Source organism: Rhinolophus sinicus, chromosome 12 (genome assembly GCF_057876585.1).
Source record: "Rhinolophus sinicus isolate RSI-liver-muscle chromosome 12, RSI-T2T, whole genome shotgun sequence".
Classification (NCBI taxonomy): Eukaryota; Metazoa; Chordata; class Mammalia; order Chiroptera; family Rhinolophidae; genus Rhinolophus; species Rhinolophus sinicus.
In genome coordinates, this window is record NC_142512.1 from 25,209,125 (window position 1) to 25,229,552 (window position 20,428).

Genomic DNA, 20,428 nt, shown 5'->3' on the forward strand with positions numbered 1-20,428 from the left:
AGGCAGGCAGGCCAGAGACCTGCCTTCCAAAGGACCTCGGGAATAGATTCTTCCAAAGCTTCCATGAACTAGAGACCGCGTGGAGCCAGGGAGAGGCCTACCAACAAGCTGGGCGACAGGAGAGCACACCTCGCCTCTCTGAGCCTCAGTCTTCTTACCTGGAACACGGGTTTCATTGCAAATCAAAATACATGAGAACTACAACCAGGCCTCATAAACTGTAACGTGATTGACTATTGAACTGTGCGTTCTTACACGGTTATGATGTAGCAGTTACAGCATCCGGCTTGGGCATCATCCTGGCTCTGTCACTCACTGTGTGATCTTAGGCAGGTTATTTAACCTCTCTGTGCCTCAGTTTCCTCATCTGTGAAATAGGACTAAGAAAGATAGGTGACTTACAAAACTGGGTGAGCAGTACATGTAGGACGTGTGAAGTATTTAGAACAGAGTTCACACGGTAAAGGACTGATCAATGGCAGCTCTTAATGTTATATTAAGGAGGAAATTGATTAGAGAGACACAGCTTCCCTCCAGATTACTCAGCCTGTACCTCCCAGGCTGTATTTCATGCAGAGTACCACACAAAGACAATTGGAGGTTCAAGAGACCATGGCAAGAATTCTTTGTGGCTGAGTTCTCACTCTTGAAAACCAGACCTCACTGCGGAACGTGCCCCCCACTTACACACTTACACACACACACACACACACACACACACACACACACACACGGTGAGGAAAGTGAAGTCGCAGTGGCAGGTGCCCCACTGGGAGGGAACAAGGGAAGGGAGACCCTGCCAGCACATTTCCACAGGGAAAGAAAGGATGGAAGTCCTTCCTCTCGGATTGAGGCACCAACAGAAAGAAAAGGAACAGCAATTCATTCATTCCAGAAATACCAACAATTCACCCCCTACTGTTTTAAATGCTGAAAACCGACACTACCCCCTCTCCCTTGGAATATCCCTTCTGTGGGATGTGATGGGAAAATCCTGGGTCGGGTATCAGGTGCCACCACGTTGGACCCCCTCTTGTCACTTTCAAGTTTTGTGATCTTGAGTGAGTCATTCGATCTCCCCTCCTACCCCAGTTTTCTCCTCTGTAAAAAGGAGGTAATAACTGCAATGTTTTCCTGATGCTCAAACGAGAGAGCGTGCCTTCCAAGGGCTCAGTAAGTGCTTTCTAGTGTGTATGTTATTTTAGTTTCTTCAATCTGTGCGGCAGAGACCGCTGGTTGTCTCCCCTTCTTTCATTAGTAATGGAACTTCTGGGTTTCAGCTGGCATGTGGCCCTCCAGAATCAGCTACATTCCCAGCCTCCTCTGCAACGACATTTGGCCACTAGTGTGCGAGAAGTGGCGTGCGCTCCTCTGGATACGCTGGAGGGCTGGCTGGCACTGCTGCCTCTTCTCCCTTCCCACTGGCTGGAAGGCAGACCCCGAGGATATGCTGGTATGTCATCTTGCCCATGCTAAGGAGGGCAGCACCCTAATATGGAACAGTCAGACAAAAGGGATCCCTAACACCAAGGGGCCACCATATGAAGTTAGACTGCTTATGACCAGCCTAGAAACATAAGAAAGAAAGAAACTTTGATCTTGTTTAAGGGACTGGTACCTTAGGTCTGCGGTACAGCAACTGAAGCTGTATTCCAGTTCAAATGCTACTGTTTTCCTGAGCTGCCACAGCCTGCCACCGCAGCTCAACTTCAAAGAGTAAAACAGAACATGAGCACAAAGGTCTTTGCACACAATCAGGTGATGTGCACATGTGAGCTCCTCTGATAACCCTGGAGGGGTCCGCTCCGCCTAAAGGTAAGAACGGAGCCAGGGGACGTGAGGAAGGCAGAGACCAGGTTAGTGATGAGGGCGATGAAGACAGATGAGTCTGTGATGACCCCAAGATGTCCTGTTTGGAAGATGAAAAGAACGATGAGAGAGCTAGTTACATGGTGTGACTGGAGAGGTGAGCCAATCTGGGCAGGAAAACGATGAGCTCAGTCTGGGTCACAGGAAGTTACTGTGTGTGCATGACTCTCAGATAGAGACGTCCGGGATGCAGAGGAGAATCAGGGACTGAAGATGGAGAGGTAGGGGCCATCTGTCTAAGGAGCTGAAGCCCACATCTAGCCACAGAAGTGAACAAAACATTTGAGAGAAAATGGACACTCAAATAAATATGTAAGCACATAATGGGGCAAGTCCAGTGAGGGAAAAGAATGCAATGCTATCACTGAGTGGACAGCGAGGTTGTGTGAGGAGGGTCAGGGCAAGCCTCCTGGAGTTCATTGTGTTTAAACAGAAACTTAAGACTGTGTGGAGAGTTCACAGGAAAATGGGAGGTGGGAAATGGGGCTGCAAGGAAGACAAGCAGAGGAAACAGCATGAGACAAGGTCCTGTGGCTGAAGAGACCTTTGCATGGTTAGGAGCAGGCGTGATGGAAGTTTGCCATTCTTTTTGGCTGTCTAACTCCCTTCCTATGAACCCCCTTCCATGCCTGAGAAGTCCCCTACCTTGTGGGCAAGAGCAGCTTCCCACCATAGTCACTAAAAGCATCAATAATCATGTTCCCAGCCTCCCTTGCAGCTAGGATGCAGGCACCTGGCCCAGGCCAGCCCATCTGAGGCAATGCTGTGCCTTGCTCTGTCACCCAGGACCCTACCTGCTACAGAGCACACGTGCAGAGTTCTTTGTCACTTAAAACTGCAATTTGTCAGAGCCCTTGGGGACTCTGCTTTGTTGTGTAGAGCCCTACTTTATCCCCATCTCCGTCTTTACACAGAGCCCCTCTTCGCCACATAGAAATCTGCTTTCTAATCCCTGTTCTCCAAAACCCTGTGCTTGCCACAGGCCCTCTTCATGGACCCAGATGCCCGCTCTCTCATGCAGAATTCCACTTGATCTAAGAGAACTCCACTCAATTTTCCGTAACTCGGCTCTTGGCATTTTTTTTTTTAACAGATTCCAATATCAATATACAGATTCCAAAACCGACATACAGAGACTGCCTTTATTCTACATAACCCTGGTTGCTTATACAGAAACTCACCAGCTACACAGAATCCTGCCTTTTTATTCAGAACCACACTTGGTTTGCTGAACCCTCAGTGATTTTACAGAAATCTGAATTCACAGAATCCTGCTTTGTTACAGAGAAACCTGCTCTGCTCTACAGGACCCTGCCCCGTTAGAGAGAACTCAGCATCGTGACACAGCATCGTTCACTCAGACACCTGCCCTGGAGTTCAGGGCCCCGCCACCCCCCTAACCGCTTCTACCGACCTCACTGCTCTGAATAACCCACTTTGGCTGCACAGAGCCCTCCCAGGAGGTTCAGAACCCCGGGTTTATATAGGTGCCCAGAACTGGTATGTAGAAGTCTAGTGGGCTACACAGAACTCATCTGGGTTTGGAAGGACCCCATCCTGCTACGTGTTCTTCAACAAAGCCCAGTGTCACACTGGTGGCTTCTCCAAGGACATTGCACCCGTACGTGCCTTTGTGAAGTGAGTGACAAGAAGGACAGCTGGTGGATGACCCTGATATCGCGCTTGCTTTAGGTGAGACTTGTGCCCCCCACATCAGGGTCCAGGCCCCTTTGCTTCTTCCTCTCCCCGTCAGGGAGGACTCAAGCTTGAACTCTGCAGAGTACGGGGCAGGCAGAGACTCTGGTCAAGGCCTCGGAGACGGGACAAGCACCCACCTCGGTTCTCATGCTGGCCCCGGCCGCCTGGGCACAAATCTACTTGGACAGAAATAATCAGCTGAATTAATTTAGCTTTAAATAGCAGCACCGAGAATGTTTCCACGAAATTCTCTCCAAGGAGAGCTAAGCAGAATTAATGATGGCACGATATCAGAGAGAAATGTTATTTATTAAGGCCTAATCATTCCAAGGAGGGGGAAGTCATCATAACATAATAAAGTGGAAATGAGCCAGCCTGGCCCAGCCCAGCCCGGCCCGGCTCCGCCCTGGACGCCCTGGGAGTTCCGGCGTCAGAGGAGCCTGGTATGGAAGCTTCCTGCAAAGTGAGCAACTTCTGCTGGGGTCTCTCTGGTGGGGGAGGGCTGGGGTAGGCTCCCCGGTCATCCGGGCCACATTCCTCATGGGCTATGTCCACACCAGTCCATTTGCTTCTTTGCTGAGCACGTCTGAAGGGGAACGGCCAGGGGAACTTGTCTCCAGGCCTCAGGACTGACCTTGGACACCCTGGTCTATGCCCGACAACTTTGATGCCCAGCAGGGGACCTACATAATCCTTCTCAAGCTGCAGATCTCTTCATCTCAGTGTGCCCTACTCCATCCTCACCAAGCTTCGCGGAGTAACTCAGCCAAACTAATAAACACAGCAGCTAATGTGTCCCAAGCCGGTCCTGTGTGCTAGGTAACTGCTAAGCACTGCACATGCATTAGCTCAGATAGTCTTTGCAGAAGCCCTGGAGGTAAGTATTAGATTAGTACCATCTCCAAGTTACAGATGAGGAAACAGCCTCAGAAAGGTTAGAGAACTTACCCAGTTAGTAAGTGGTGGGGCCAGGATTCCAACCTCTCCTGGCAACTGTTTAGGCCAAAGGGAAGTCCTTAAAAACCCCTAAAAACCCTGGGGGGGGGGGAGGTCAGAGGCATAGAACCTAGCCCACCCTGCCTCTTCCCAGGGGACCAATCTCCCCACAATGCCCAAGCCCTCACAGGTTCTCAGCTCACCCCCCAGTGCCTGGTCACCACCCTCTCTCCAGCTGCAGACATGATAAATGGCTCCAATTATCCCCTCTGAGCTCCGATTTAATGTACTGTTTTATTAACGGCAACTAGCAAAGGAAAGCAAAGAGCCCACTGAGCGCCGGCCGCCTGCCTCCATTCCGAAGCTTGCTCTCTGGGTGCAGGAATGACAGGGTGAGAGGGCAAAGGCACCTCACCCATCTCCAATTCCAGGGGGAGGGAAATAACTCAGGGCCCCTCCCCACTCAGGCCCCAGGCTAAATGAACCACATCTTTGCCTGGCAGTTCTGCCCATTGCTAATTTGCTAATGCTTTATTGCTTCCATGACTGACAAATCAGAGGTTCGAACAAAAATGTGGGTGAGGGAGGGGGAAAGATGGCAGCTGCCCACCCTGCAATTAAGAGGGGGATGAGAGAAAAGAGGGGTCAGGGGTGTTCAGCCATCCCACAAACATTCTTTGTGTTGCCCAGCTTTGGCTGAGCATTTTGAGTGGGTACAACAGCCCTCTGTGAACCACTGGTGAGTTTTCCACTCGGAGCCTGCCTTCTGATCCCACGGGTCCAAGGCTGAAACTTCTCACCCAGCTTGCAGACGTGTTGTCTCTGACCATCTGAGATGCAAGTTGGGCAGGTTTCCCTGGTCCCATTGCATACATGGACAACTGAGGCCTGGAGAGAGGTAGGGCTTTAGTCCAAGTCGTAGTGGAGAGTAGCTCACACCCCTGGCTCTGACTTGTCTGGAATGCTCCTCTTACACGAAGTACATTGAAGTGACTATGGATAACGTGTAGTGGGGGAGGGGCATGGGTACCTTCGCCCCCTGCCCTGGTAGACTCTGGGTCCTCGGTCACAGGGCCGAGCCTGGCAAATGCTAAGGGGTATGTCTGCATGAGCATGTGCGCAATGGACGCTCACCTGATACTGTGAAATCCACCTCTTCCCAATATTAAGGTGGTAGAAAGAAGCCTGACGCTTCTCATTCAGTCAACAAACACATGAGTGCCTGTCGCAGGCAGGTTCTGGGGAAACAATGGAAGACGAGCCCGATTCTGCTCCAAAAGAGTTTCCAAAGTTATCAGGCCATCTCAGTACCCTTTAAAAATGAGGTAAGGAAGGCAGGTGCAGAGGGCCCTGGGAGCCCCAGGGGGGTACTGTTGTGTGGGCCCCAGCCTATTGGTATTGATGCTCTCGGCTAGGAAGGTCTGAGGCACTTGGGGGGCCGTGGTACTCCTACACAGACATCTCCCCCACCCACCGAGGCCAGTGCTGCGTCTGGACCCGCCGTGTGGGTCTAATTATGATCATAGGATACTCACTGCAGCAAAAAGCACCAGGGCACTTTGAGGAGCAAGGTTTATTCCAACTCCTGCTGGGTACATAGCACACTTGTGGGCCATGCAGCTAGGTCTCGGGGAGAGAGAAAGGGCAGAATTGGGGCTCTGCCTTTGTTTGGGTCAGAGTGTGGGGTGTCTAGGGTTTTCCAGATTCACTCTTTATTGGTTAACCTAAAGAATCAGAGTGGGAATCAGTGCGCGGCGAGGGAGAAGCGGGGTCACTTGAGTGACCCGTTATCTAGGTTACCCAGGACTTTCTGAAAGACAGAACATCACGGGTGGGGAGAGCCGAGGTCCTTCTCTGGTTGTCTTGCTAGTGGCTGTGTCATACTGCTGGCAAAGTGTATTCAAGATGGATGTCATTGAAATGGATCCTTCGGCAAACAAAAGCTTAATGGCAAGCACTCCCTTACACTACAGGTAACTAAGCTATCCTTGGGAGAAAGAGGTCAAGGAACACTTCCAGGAGGAGAAGATACCCAAGAAGGGACTGAAAGAAGAGTGGAAACTAGCACAGTCAAGGGGATGGGAGGTAATTCCAGGCACAGGGGAAATGGAGAATAGGACTCTGGAAGGGAAGGATGGATGGGATTCAGGCTTTCAGGAGAAGGAGACATTGGGTAGAGAGACCAAAATGAAGCAGGTTGGAAGGAGCCAGACCCCATGGGGCCTGGCTAAGGAAGTTGTGCTTCCCACCCCCCAAGGCCCACTGTGGTTTTCAGCAGGGGAGTGAGGAATGTGCTACAGAAATGGCATCCTGGTTATGGTGTGGAGAAGGCGTGGAGGCCAGCAGGACTGCAGCGGCAGGAAGAGCAATGAGGGGCTGGTATCACTGTCCGGAGTAGGGGAGGCAGGAACTGTGGCCTGGGTTAGGGAAGATGGCAGTGGAGATTCAAAACGTATTAAGGAACTTGCCACTGACTTACAGAGGTCAAGGGAGGAAGGCAGCACCAAAATGCCACCCAAGTTTCTAACGCAGGCAATTGCGGCTGGAGCCACAGTAGGAGATTCCCTGAGAGGAAGCCGAGATAGAGGAGGTAAGTGATGTGGGATTTAAGACTATTTTTAATGTATCAAGTCAGATAAATCTGGCTTTCTCAGGGCTCCCAAGCCGGACCAGATGGGATGGTGATAATGAGAAGTGATGACCGTAAAAAGAAACAGTTTTCCTTATGACAATAAAACCTAGTACCTCCCAGGCTTGGCTCTGGAACGGGACCTGCTGGTGGGAGGGTGGCTGGACCTGTGACCTCACATCCCTCTGCAACCCTATTTCTTCCCTCTCTGGGGCCTCCAGTAGCTGGCCTGCCAGGGTCCTGCTAGCCTTTTAACTCTTTCTCCCTTTCCTTTTTTCAAAAAAGGATTTGTTAACATAGAACGAAACTGGCTTTTGTTTGATTTCAGTTCTATGAGTTTTCACACGTAATCCACGTGTCCACCACCACACAGCAGTTCCGTCACTCCAGAAGCTTCCCTCATACTGCCCCTTTGTACACGTAGGTAAACACTTCCCCCACTCCTCTCCCTTGGCAACCACTCATCTCTTCTCCAGCATTACAGTTTTGCCTATTCCGGAACGTCATCTAAATGGAATCATACAAAGTCTGTGACTTTGTGAGACTGGCTTTCTCCACTCAGCATAATGCCTTTGAAACTCACTAGGGTGTTATGCATATCAGCAGCTCATTCCTCTTTATTGCTGAGGAGTATCTCACCGTATGAAGGACAGTTGTTTCCAGTTTGGGGTTATTATGAATAGAGCTGCTATAAACGGCCACCTATAAGTTTCTGTGTGAACCTAAGTCTTCATTTCTCTAGGGTAAATACCTATGAGTATGATTGATGGGTTGCATGATGGTTACTAAGTTGAATAAGAAACTGCCAAACTGTTTTCTAGAATTCCTGTACCATTTGCTTTCCCACCAGCAATGTATGGGAGTTTCGGGTTTTCCACCTCTTCACCAACACTTATTATTGTATTTTTTATTTATATTTTGGCCACTCTAATAGGTGTGCCGTGGTATGTCACTGTGGTTTTAATTTGCATTTTCCTAGTAGCTATGATGTTGAACATCTTTTCATGTGCTTGTGTGCCATCTATATATTCCCTTTGATGAATGTTTTTTGCCCATTTTTACTCGGTGATTTTTTTTTTTACTATTGAATTTTGAGAGTTCTTTATAAATTATGGATACAAGTCCTTTGTCAGAGATGTGATTTGCAAATTTTTTTCTCCTAGTCTATATCTTGTATTAACAGTTTCTTTCATTTAGCCAAGTTTTTAATTTTGATGAAGTCCAATTTATCAATTTTTTATTTTATTGCTAATGCTTCTGGTGTCATAGCTAAGAATTCTTTATCTAGCCCCAAATCACTATGTTTTCTCCTACGCTTTCTTCTAAAGATTTTACGGTTTTATGTTTTATACTTAGATCTATGATCCATTTTTATTGAATTTTTGTATAAGGTACAAGGTTTAGGGTAAGGTTCACTTCTGCGAGTATGGATGATCGATTGTTCCAATATCATCTATTGTAGGGGAAAAAATATATCCTTTGTCCATTGAATTGCCTTTGCGCCTTTGTCAAAACCAGATCATCTTATTTGTACAGGTCTATTTCTGGACTTCCTAAGCTGTTTCATTGATCTATGGGTTTTTTCTTTGTATATGTGTCCTTTTTTTTTCTTTGCCGTTACCGCACTGACATTACAGTATATAGTAATATACTATATGATACAGTAAGTCCTAAAATTAGGTACTGTGAGTCCTCCAACTTTATTCTTCTTTTCTACATCGTTTTGGCTATTCTAGTTCCCCTGCTTTCCATATAAATTTTAGAATCAGGTCATCTGCATCTAGAAAAAACCCTGCTGGATTTTCACTGGGATTGCCTTAAATCTATAAAACTGTTTAGAGAAAACTGACTTACTAAGATGAATATTCCAATAAATCCACATTATATGCCTCTCCATTCGTTTAGACTCTCTTCGATTTCTTTCATCAGCATTTTGTAGTTTTCAGCCTACTGAGCCTCTACATGTTTTGTAACATTTAGACATGAGTATTTTATATTTGTGAAAGTTATTATAAATGCTACTGTTTTTAAATTTTGGTTTCCAGTTGTTCATTGCTGGTATATAGAAATACTATTGATTTTTTCTGCATTGAGTTTATATCCTGTAGCCTTGCTAAACTGCAACTTAGTTGTAGGAGTTTTTGCTTTTCTTTTCCAATTGCATTGGCTAGAAGACAGTAAAGAAAGGCTCTGAGAGAGGAACGATGGTTAATAATCCCTAATGCCATCTACTGTGTGCCAAGCCTGCTGTAAGCACTTTAGATACATCATCTTATTTTAGCCTCACAACATTTCTGAGTAAGACAATCTTGTCCTGACTAGGAAACTGAGGCTCAGAGAGGTTAAATTTCCCAAGGTCACAGTAGGCGAGTGGCAGAGCCACACCCCCACCCCTGCCCACCCCCCAGCATCCTGGGGCCAAAGCCAGAAGCACAACTACTTCCTCGTGGTGCCCTGTTCCAAACTGACCCAGTAGAAAGCCCCATCGGCTGGACCCACCAAAGAGCCCAGAACTGGGTTATAAAATGCTTTGACCCCCAGAGATGAGAAGCATATCCCAGGTCACCCCCATCAGACCAGGAACCTGAGGACTTCAGCTACGAAGTTTTTCGCTGCTTTAAAGGAAGAAACCGCACCAGTGGAGTCCTGAGAATAATGCCCCAGGCTATAGGGGCCTGACCTTCTGTCACCTGTTCCCTCATCCATAACCTGTGGAGCAAGGGTAAGTGGGGTAGGCATTAGTCTTCCTATTTTACAGATAAAGAAACTGGGGCTCACGGCCTTGCCCTCCAGGTCAGGACTGTGGACAATATTCTAGGCTTGCTGATGGACATGGCCCATGAGGACAAAGTCAGGCAGTGACCTCACCATCAGAAGCAAGGACCCCGATCCCCAAAGTTCCCGCCAGCCCACGTCTGCCGGCCTCCAGACTCCACCTTCTCCCTCTGAGTCCTCTCAGCCTCACTCTCCATCTCTCCAGCGCAGCCGCTGCCCTCCCACTAGAGCTCCTTGTTACTCATCTTTTGCATCTCCTCCTTGTTCATTACCCTTTCCCTTCTTCCAATTTCTTAATACTTTCTCCTCCGTCACTCTCCCTCTTCTCTCCCTATTCCTTTTCTCCTGTCCATTGAGATTCCTTCCTTCCTTCAACGGTTACCAAGTGCTAAGTGCCCGGCACTGGGATAAACGTGAAGAATTCCAAAAACATAAGGACACTGCCTTGCCCTGGACGCGTCCACAGTTCTATTAAGAGAGAGAAATGAGAATGCAGTGTGACACTTTCCCAAAACATCCAGGCCCTGTGCTGACTTGGAGAAGCTCCTCCCTCTCTCCCCACTACCTTGAACCCAAGCAAACGTACTAGTGCAAGAAGCTTCTTGGCTTCATCCAAGGGCCAGGGCACCGTTAGCCCTTGTGGTGCTTTTGTGCCTAACTAGAAAAAGGCACCTCTCGCTCTGGGAAACCACATTGAATGTCAGCACCCACTTGCCCTCCTGGCTGGGAGACCTTGTGCAGTGCACAACTTGCCCAACAGTTCATGGCAGCCCAGCCCTAGGGTTCACACCTCAGCCAGTAAATTGCTCTGCTTCTCTGGACCGTCCTAAGCCTTTGGGCAAAAGCAGAAAGGTCCTTGCAAACTGAGCAAGGCTCCAGGAGCCAGATGAGGGAAGTTTGCACAGTCGTTAACAGGAGCCGCCTGCTATCCGTATCATCCAGCCGGGCTGGGGGCCTCCCTCTTGCTTCTTTGACTGACCTCCCTTCCTCTCTTCTTCTCCCTCATCCTCAGAGGCTGAGGAAGAGAGTGGATCTCTGTCTGTCAGGCACCTTTTTGCACAGTTGGAATTGATAGGTCCTTGGGCAGAGGGACTGGCCCCTCTTCTGATAGCAAACTAGTTCTAGATAAATGAGTATTGGTTTTGCTGTGTTTATTTTTCATTTGTAGCCATCCTTTGATTTTTTTTTCTTTCCCTACAACATTGGTTCAGCAATGACAGCATGGTCTGGTTCTGCCTTTGCATTGATTGGGCAGCTCCTGATCTGGGTCTTATGCCGGGTTTTCTGTTTTGTCTAGTTCCCCTCCCCACCCCCACCACAAGTGCCTCTTCCAGAAGAGCAGAGAAAGTGGGAACTAACGTATACAGAGCATCTATTAGTAGCAGGCATGGTGCCCGTGATTTATGCCACTTGCCTCATTCTAGCTTCAAAATACAAGCTAGTGGGGTAGGCATTAGTCTTCCTATTTTACAGATAAAGAAACTGGGGCTCAGAGAGGTTCAGAAACCAGTTCAAGATTGCACAGCCAGAAATCAGCAGAGACAGGTGGGGAATCTACTGCTTTCCTTGCCAGGCATGTGTGTTTTATCACTGGCCATTTCACCACGTGGCCCTCAGCAGGCGGTCCTCTCTAGACCTCAGGTTGCCCCTCTGTGACATGGAGAGAGCCCAGAGGGCACTGTGACATGGAGAGAGCCCAGAGGGCACTCAGAGGCAGTGATACAGTGTGGGTTATTCCCCCAGATGGGGAAACTCTGAGCTCATTAGAAAAGGGTCAAAGGCAAAAGAGAAGGGTGACAAGGAGGGGCAGAGGGAGAACAGTAGAGTCAGGGAGCAAGGAGTGTGGAGAGAGACCAGTGGGGGGCAGTGGAGTGGGCTGGCTCCCAGGGCCCGTCAGTCCTGGTTTTCGCAGCAGCAAACAGGAAGTCTGATTGGTTTCCTCCGTGATGGAGCCATCGAGTTGCTGGGCATTGCAGAGCCCACCTTATGGTCAACCTCAAGAACTCAGTCTAGAAGGTTCCTGTGGGCTGCCTGGGGCTTGAAACTTAGCATGCCTCCAACTCCTGGTGTGTGTGGGGTAGGGGCAGAGCCCCCTGCGAGGTGGTCAGGGCTTGAGACAGGCTTAGCCATACAAATGGCCAGGGTAGGAGAGGGAGACAGGGAGAGGGGCTTCTGTGGGAGCAGCAGTGAGGTGAAGTGGAAAGGTCATTGGTTGGAGAGTTAGAAGACCTGGGTGTGAGCCCCTCCCACTCATATACCTTTTAGCCGTGTGACCTTGGATGAGTCACTTCACCTCTCAGTGCCTTAAAAATAACGAAAAGTTGATATCTGAGGGCTTATCATCTTCCAGACTCTGATCTAAGCATTTGCTACATGTTAATTCATTTAATCCCCAAGATAGTCCTAGGAAGAGAATTATCCTTAATTTACATCCATCAAAATCAAGCGGACTTATGAAGATTAAATGAGTAAAGACAATAAAGCAGTTTTTACAGGGTGTGTGTGTGTGTGTGCATGTGCGTGTGTAAGAGGGTAGACTCTGTGTGTGTGTACACACGTGTGTGAGAGGGGGAGAACTCTGCATGTGTGCGTGTGTTCCCATGCGTGTGCATGTGAAAGGGGGAGGACGGTTACTGCAGAACTCAGCGCTGCCAGAGCCCATCAGGGAGGGCCAGCCCCCTGAGCCCTGACCAGCCCCTCAGAGAGCTGACAACCTCCTGGAAGCTGGCCTAACCACCATCCATCCATCCATCCATCCATCCATTCACTCCTTCCACAAACATGTAACAGCCAGGTATGGGAGCATGCCTGCCTCTGTGGGGCCTACACGTGAGCGAGGAGAACAGACTAAGATTTAACCAACGCATCATCTACCATGGAAACCCCGTGGAGGAGATGAGTGTTTGGGAGAGAAAGAAAGCAGTTTTAGAGGTTCCACAAGGATGGCCGGGGAGGCGTGCTGGAGAAGGGAACTTCTGTGAAGGGGTCTGAATAGAGGCAGAGGACCTGCAAGGACAAAGGCTCTGCGGTGGGAAGCAGCTCAGCGGGTCCACGCGGCTGTGGCACAGACGACAGAGGGGACCAAACAAGCACGGCCAGATGGCCGCGGCCTTGGGAACCACGTGAGGACACAGGGCTTACTGTAAGCATCCTCATGTGCCTTGCGAGATTTTGAGCAAGGGGGTGACATCAGCTGATGACGAAGAGATGACTGCACCTGCCACAGTGATCGTTCTAAGACGCTCACTTAAACAGCTACCAGCCGCTACCCCCACCCTCTTCTAAAACCCTTAGAGGCCCTCGTGGTCCTCAGGATAAGAGCCAGCCTCCTGGGTGTCGCCTTGCCCCGCGGTCTCACCTTCCCAAGCACCAGCCAACTTCCAGACTTGCTGAGCTCACACACACACACACACACACACACACACACGCCTCCTCTGTTGTCCCTAAACCTTTATCTTTTAAACCTGCTCGCTCTGCATCGCTGTCTCAGCCCCAGAGCGATGGCTGTCAGACCGTTTATCACAGGAGTTATCATTATCTGACCTCTCGTGAGTATCCACCAGACACAGCAAGCTCCTGTGTCTGCGACTGGAAATTACCCATCAGTGCGTCCCGTCCCTAGCGCTGTGCCTGACAGACGCACAGTAGGTGCTAAGCCAACACTGAACAAATAAATAGTAATAACTGAATTAATAGTATCCAAGTAAGGCTGCCCCCTCTCCCACCCCTGCTCCATGAGGCTTCCAGATTCTGGGGTGGTGGTGGGGGGGGCCCTTCTCTTCCCCAGGGAGAAGCAGCATAGGCTGGGCCGGACCAGTTCTGAGGGGCTGGGAGCCAACTGTGAGACTGACTTCCAGAGGCAGCCTGCGGGCAGAGCTCGTAAAAAGCCGTTACATTTATAGCCGTGTTCTTATTAAGCACCAGGAGAGGAGACATGAATCACATCACCTCGTCCCGCCCACAGCCTGGGGAGGTGAAGGCCACCAAGCCAGCCGGCCCTTAAATCTCAGGAAACTTAAAAGTCACAAGTGCTCGGGGCCAGCCCTGCATCACCAGGGACAACAGAAAAGAATGCAGCTTCTCAGGAACAGCCTGGCCTTACACCTCACTGGGGTCCAGACCAGGGCAAGGGAGGGAAGAGGAGGGGCACACCTCCCGGAGAAGTCCTGGGAACCGGGTCCTCAATTCAGAGCTGCACTGAAAGCTGTGTGACCTTGGGAAGGTCAGATGACCTCTCTGGGCCTTTGGGAGACATACTTCCCCTTGGTGAACAGAATCGAGGTATTTCTGGGAACACTCCCAAAAGATATGATGTCTCGCCTCCCTTCAATGCTACCATTTTACAGAAAGGGAAAGGAGAACCCGGAGGTGACCCTGGTTACCAGACTCCCAGTAGCCACTCCCTGAGAGAGCAGAAGTGCAGTGGGTTCCTAGAGAGGACACGGCTTTGAAGGTGAAGCCAGAGACAGCATTTACAACCACGTCCTCATGGCTTCCTTCCCCTGCCCCTAATCCAGGAGGTACCATGCCCATCACCCTCCTGGAGCAGAACTGAGCCCCTTAGCAAATGTCCTGTTCCCTGTGCTCACATCCCCGGTCAGTGTGGGTGATGGGTGAAGGCAGTTGTACCCATTTCCCAGGACGAGTGACGGGCACAGACCACCTGCCAGGACTAGACCTTGATGGGGCCTTCCTCACACACCTGAGGCCTCTTCAGCTTTCTTTATGTGTAATTGATGTCAGTGAGATTTACTAGTGTTTTTAAACTTTTTTTATCATGAAATATGACACAAATACCAAAAAGTGAATAATCCACAGCTGTAGAGCTTAATGTGTTATGTAAAGTGAACACCCAGGAAACCACTTCCCAGACCCCAGGGAACCAGACGTTGCCAGAAGTCACCCATCCCCATGCCAGCTCCTCCCTCCTGGCTCAGGCAAACCACATCCCCACCTTTATGGGAGGCCTCTTTTCTATCCTGGTCTGAGCCCACTCACCTGGGAACTCGAGAACGAAGAATAAAAGCCAAGAGACATGGTTCCGATTTCACTTCCCTCTTGGGGACTCAGTTTCCTCACCTGTAAAGTAAAGGATTGGTCCCATTTAGTCCGAACATCCTAGGATCCTACATAATCAGGAAGAAAATGCTACTGGGGGAATGTGTGTGCAGGCATGAGATGAGGAATAGGGATCCAAGGCACCTAGACACACTTTCGCAGGGCGCTGTTTCCTTCTTCCTCTTTCCTGGGAAGTGGTGGTGTCAGCACCCAGGGTGCTGAACTGGGGGAGCTTTTTTCTGTCTGCCTTAGGGATGGAGTGTTAGGGTTTCCTGCCTGGAGATCTGTGGGGAGCCCTGGGGTTCTCCAGGCTTGTCCCCCACCCTCCTCAGAAGCCTTTTGTGCAGTTGTATTTTCCTTTTTAATAATAATAATAACACCCCAGAAGCCAAGCTGAGTTTCTGTCTTCCTTCTGTCATGAGCACTGATGTGACTTCAGGCCCCCTGCCCGCACCAGACCCCGCTTCCCAGGGCTCTACAGCCTGAGGGTCGGGGAGCATATGCCAGTGGAGAGGAAAAGGAGAAAGAAGGGAAAGGAAGGGGGGAGGTAGAGCCAGCACTTCCTGAGCCCTGACTGCGTGCCTGGCACCGCAGAGGCCCTTGGTGCTCACTGTCTGGTAGCATCAGCCTCCTCATACATCTGGAAGCAATAATAACAGCTCCATTTTCCAAAGGAAGACGCTGAGGCTCGGAGTTTAAGAAACTTTCCCAAAGTCACGCCGCTGGGAAGCGGCAGAGGCAGGCTTAGAAACAGGCCTGTCTGACTCCACAGCTCTCTATTCTCACCCCATACCCAATCTTGGCACGGAATCAAGAAAGGAAGGCAACCTCTTCCCAAGGTCTGGCCTCCCCCTGCCCTGCCTGGAAGGTAATGGTGTTGATGAATGAAGGGGTGGATACATTATCAAAGGAAGTCAGGGGTGATGGGAGGTGAAATGAACTGAAAGGAAGAATGAGAGTTGGGGTGGGAGGCGAGGAGGCAGGCAAGGTTTCAGGGAACAGGCTGAGGATTCCAGCTGGGAGAACCCCATGGATGGTGGAGTCGAATTCCAAAGTAGAAAAGAGCAGGTTTGACGGGGGAGGAGTTTGATTTTGAAAACTTTTAGTATCTTATTATTCACTTCTTTATGCTTTGCTAAGGACCTGCTATGGAGTGTGAGCTCTCTAAACAGTGAATGGGTGGATGTGTGGATGGATAGATGGATGGGAGAAGGGGGAGTGGGGAGAACACATTTATGGCCCAGGATCCACTGGGTCTCCACTGCACTCCAGGTGGGAATGGAGAGACACACACACATTCCTAGTAAGTAACCTACAAACAAGTCGCCCCGCCCATGTGACATGCTCCCATGAGAGTATCCCTGGATCTCCTCCCACACGCCTCCTCCTTCTCCTGTTTCCTGCTCTCCCATCCTTGACCCTCACTTCCTCTTCTGTATCTCCCTTGCCCATTGCCTGCCAGACCCCAGGAGGGGACACGCTTCTCTGAGCCCAGGAACAAAGGCTGTGAGCTACAAACTCCTTTGGTCTTACCAGAGACTCCATTTGGAGGAGCTGGGGCTCAGAAAGCCCTGGGGCCCTGGACGAGGCCACCCACAAGGTTTGGCCCCAGGGTGGGACCAAACTCTCTGGATACTGGGCTCCTGTGGTTCACAGCTGAACACCTTCAGGAGGATGGGAGCCCAGAGGAGGCCTGCATTCCCCGTCTCTAGAAAATGCTGAAACAAGCATCCCCTCTGGCCCCTGCCCGGCTCTGGCTGCCCGATCTAAATTAAGGCCAGGGTTTCTCAGCAGTAGGCCATGGTTGCTGGTTGTCTTTCCTGCTTAATGATTTTAGTTGAATAATTTTGCATGATCTCAGCGCAGCTTGAGAGAGCGCCAAGCTGAGGATGAGAAGCTTATGCCATGGGGAATGGTGGAATTAGACCAGAAAGAGCTTCCTACGAACTGGGCTCCACCAGGACCTGATGTTTCCTACTTGCTGGTCACCACAGACTATGGCAGCCCCTACCTCTGTGCATTGCTCCCAGGGGCCCCAAAGGGGAAGGGCCCATGGGTGGCTCCCAGCCGGGTGTGGTCATGGGTGGGTCTCCCACTGACCCCTGTGACAGGTACTGCACTGGTGTCGCCTCACTGAATCTCCACCACCTCTACCCTGCTCTCCCACACACACACTCGCGCGCACACACCCTTGGAAGCAGGCATTGTCACACCCAATATGCAGTGAGGAAACAGTGGCGCAAACTTACCTGAGATCCCTCATCCAGTAAGGGATGCTGGAGCCATGGTCAGGCCTGGGATTGACAGACCTCAAAAGGGGGAGTGCTTACAATTCTAAAAGAAGGCATTCGATCTGGGTTGGGGGTGGAGACTCCAAACGGGAAGACCACCCAAGGAGAGGAGCAGAGTCCAACAGAGGAGGCCAAGGAGTTTCCCTGCAGCAGGGCAGGTTGAGAAAGCAGGGCCATGAGAAGATCTGGAAGAAACTTAGACTCACAAAGTCAGAGCTGCCAGGACCTTGAGAGGGCTTCCAATCCCCCTCTTCATTGTACAGATGAATTTCACAGTAGCCTCCCAGAAGTCCAGTGGTTTGGCCAAGGTCACCCAGCCAGGGAGCTAAGACCAGAACCAAGTGCTTCGGACTCCCATGGCACCGGCCCCCCCTCCCCCTCCCATGTCACTGGCCCCCCCTTCCCCCTCCCCCCCACCCCCCCCTCAGCTGGGCCTCCCTCTAAGGCCAGCTCAGCTCTAGCTAGAGCAAGGCTGGCTGGGGCTGGAGGAAGAAGGGTGAGGGAGTCGCAGCCCAGGGCCTGGCAGGGAGGGCCACCTCCCCTGCGGTCCCACTCCCACTTATTACTATTCCCAGCATCACCCCCTTACTCCCCTTCCTATGAAAACCCAGTGATGCTGAGAGCTGGAATTTGGATGTTTTCCCAGCATTCGGGCTGTTAATTAAAACTAATAAATCTGCCACTTGGAGTTGGATTGAAGAGGAAAAAGGGTGAGGTAGGAGGGGGAGAGGGAGACTCAGGACTAGGATTCCCCCCACACACCCCTGCAAGGGTCTTTTCCTTTCAATCCTGCCTCCTGAATTGTTTTCTCTATTGGCCACTTATTTATTCCACACTTGTTTCTCCCAGCTGGCCGGCCCCAACCTCGTCCTACGCACACTCTGGATCCTTCTAAGGGGTAGAAGACTTATTTCTAAGGCAAGGATTTGGCCGACCATCCCCTGCCACTCCATGGGACTGAGCAAAAAGCATGCGACCCAGCTGGCACAGACCTGGAGTCAAATCCCACCATTGCCATTTTCTAGCCATTTGACCTCCGGGAGTCATGATTTCTTTCCCATCTTCCCCTTCCTGACCTCTAAAATGCAGATTATAATCCGTACTTCGGAAAGTTATTATAAAGATGACATGAGAAAGTACGTACAAAAGAGCACGTTACAAACTAAGCGATCTGTTTCTTGGCCTCCGTGCTCTCCTATCCTGATCTCCACTTCCTCCTTTCCCATCTCCCCTGACGCCTAGAGATTGACACAAACATTGTATGGCATAAAATAATAACAATGATACCACCTTATATCTGTAAAGCAGTTTTAATTTACAGAACTCCCTTGCCAGACTATGGGGTCCTCTGGGCAATGACAGTGTTTTAGTCATCTGAATTTTCTCAGCACCCACCCCAGCTCTAGACACTCAGGAAGTGCTCAGTTAATGTGTCTTGGATGGATAAATGAAGAGTTTCCACATCTGGAGGGAACATCCTCTCCACTTGTCTGCCCAACACTCTGTCCATTTCATCTAGTAACAGCTTCTCCTTTCCTGAGGGAACTGTCTCCCCATTGCACCGTGTGTTCTTTCCCCATTCTGCTACACAGATGGTCACGTGACCAGGCTGGCCCAATCAGAGCCTTCCCTAGGATTTTTCTCTCTGGGACTGGTGGCGAGCTCTCTTTCCTGTTCAGTCATGAGGCCAGAGAATGGGTAGAACTGCCTGTGGGCACAGCTCCAGTCTTTCTCACTGACAAAGATGAAGTCATGTGCCCAAAAAGACAAAGATGAGAGATAAAAAGAGGGTGCCCAGGTCCGTTGCTTCTGACTTTCCTATGACTGGGTTACGTGAGCAAATAAAACTCCCTATTTCTTCATTGAATAATCAAGCTGGGATTCTGCCATTCACAGCCACTGACTCACATAACATCTATTGTCCCATCTAATCTTTTCAATAACATCCCACACCAAGCCAGGAGGAGGGATTATTATTCTCCCATTTTACAGACGAGAAAGTCAAGTCTTGAGAAAGTGAATTTATTTCCCAAGGCCAAACAGCTGGTAATGATGGAGCTAGAAAGGATATCAGAGACTAACATTTATCGGGAGTGGCAGGTGTTGTGCTTAGGGACTCCTATGTATTATCCCACACCATCAATACCCACTGACATCACTACCATCAATATCTGTCCTTATACAGGTGGGGAAACTGAGGTTAGAGCAGTTAAGTAAATTACCCAAGGTCACCAGCTAGTCAGGGGAGTTGGCTTAGGCCTGTCTGCCAAGAGCCAGTGCCACTAGCCACCTGCTGCATTGCCTCCAAGACCAGTGCCCTTTCCAGCCTCCAAGGCTGCCTTTCTGGGAGGCTGCCATCTCTGGGCAGTGGAGACGAGGAACACTGGGATATACTGAAGTACCTACTGTGTGCAAGGAAGGAAGGAAGGAAAGAAGGAAGGAGTGGCGGGAGAGAGGGAGGGAGGCAGAGAAGCTTTGACTGCTACGGGAGGGGTGTTTGGCTTCCCGAGCCTTTGTCTGCCCCCACACTCAGTCCCAAGCCTGAATAGAGCACTGGCTGAGCCAGGGTTTCCACAACTGCAGACTGAGCCAGAGGTGGAGGAGGAGGGAGGAGGGAAGTGAAAGGAGGAGGGAGGAGAGATGCAAAAGGAGAGAGGGGAGGACAGTGAAGGTTTAAACATGATGAACTGCTTGCATTACGCCCATGTTCCTCCTCCTTCTGAGAAAAAGAAGTACTTAAAAGCAAATGTTACTTAAAACCCAGTTAGTGAGGCTGTGATTTAAGGCTCTGCTCTATTTGGTTCCCCACCAGCCCTGCTGGTTTGGGCAAAAATGGGGGCCCCTCCCAGGGCTGCGATGTCAGCCTCACCCGGGACAACTGGGGGCCCAGCGCTTTGTCAACGTGGGCCTGGTCTAGGGGGTCGATGGTGTCTGAGCCCGTGTGGGGCCTAGGAGCTCAAATCAGCTGCCTCCAGGAAGCCCTCCATCGGGACCACTTCTTTCCTTTTGGACAAATCACTCACCAACCAGTCGATAACCACACTATACATATTATGATTGGTTACTAACACTGTGTATACATTCTCATGTGATCTCCACAACAGCACTATGAGGTCTCTGCCCATTTCACAGATGAAGAAACTGAGATTCAGAGACAGTAACTTTCCTCAGT

The 20,428-nt window shown here is 50.2% G+C and overlaps 1 long non-coding RNA gene across 1 annotated transcript in view; it reads right to left on the reverse strand.

Annotated features, from left to right (window-relative positions):
• Positions 1-15,317, reverse strand: part of LOC141568885 (uncharacterized) — a 65,609-nt gene extending 50,292 nt beyond the window's left edge. Inside the window, exon 1 of the long non-coding RNA XR_016018075.1 lies at positions 14,906-15,317. This is a non-coding gene — a long non-coding RNA (uncharacterized LOC141568885). The remainder of the gene's footprint in view (positions 1-14,905) is intronic.
• Between the last annotated feature and the right edge of the window lie 5,111 nt (positions 15,318-20,428).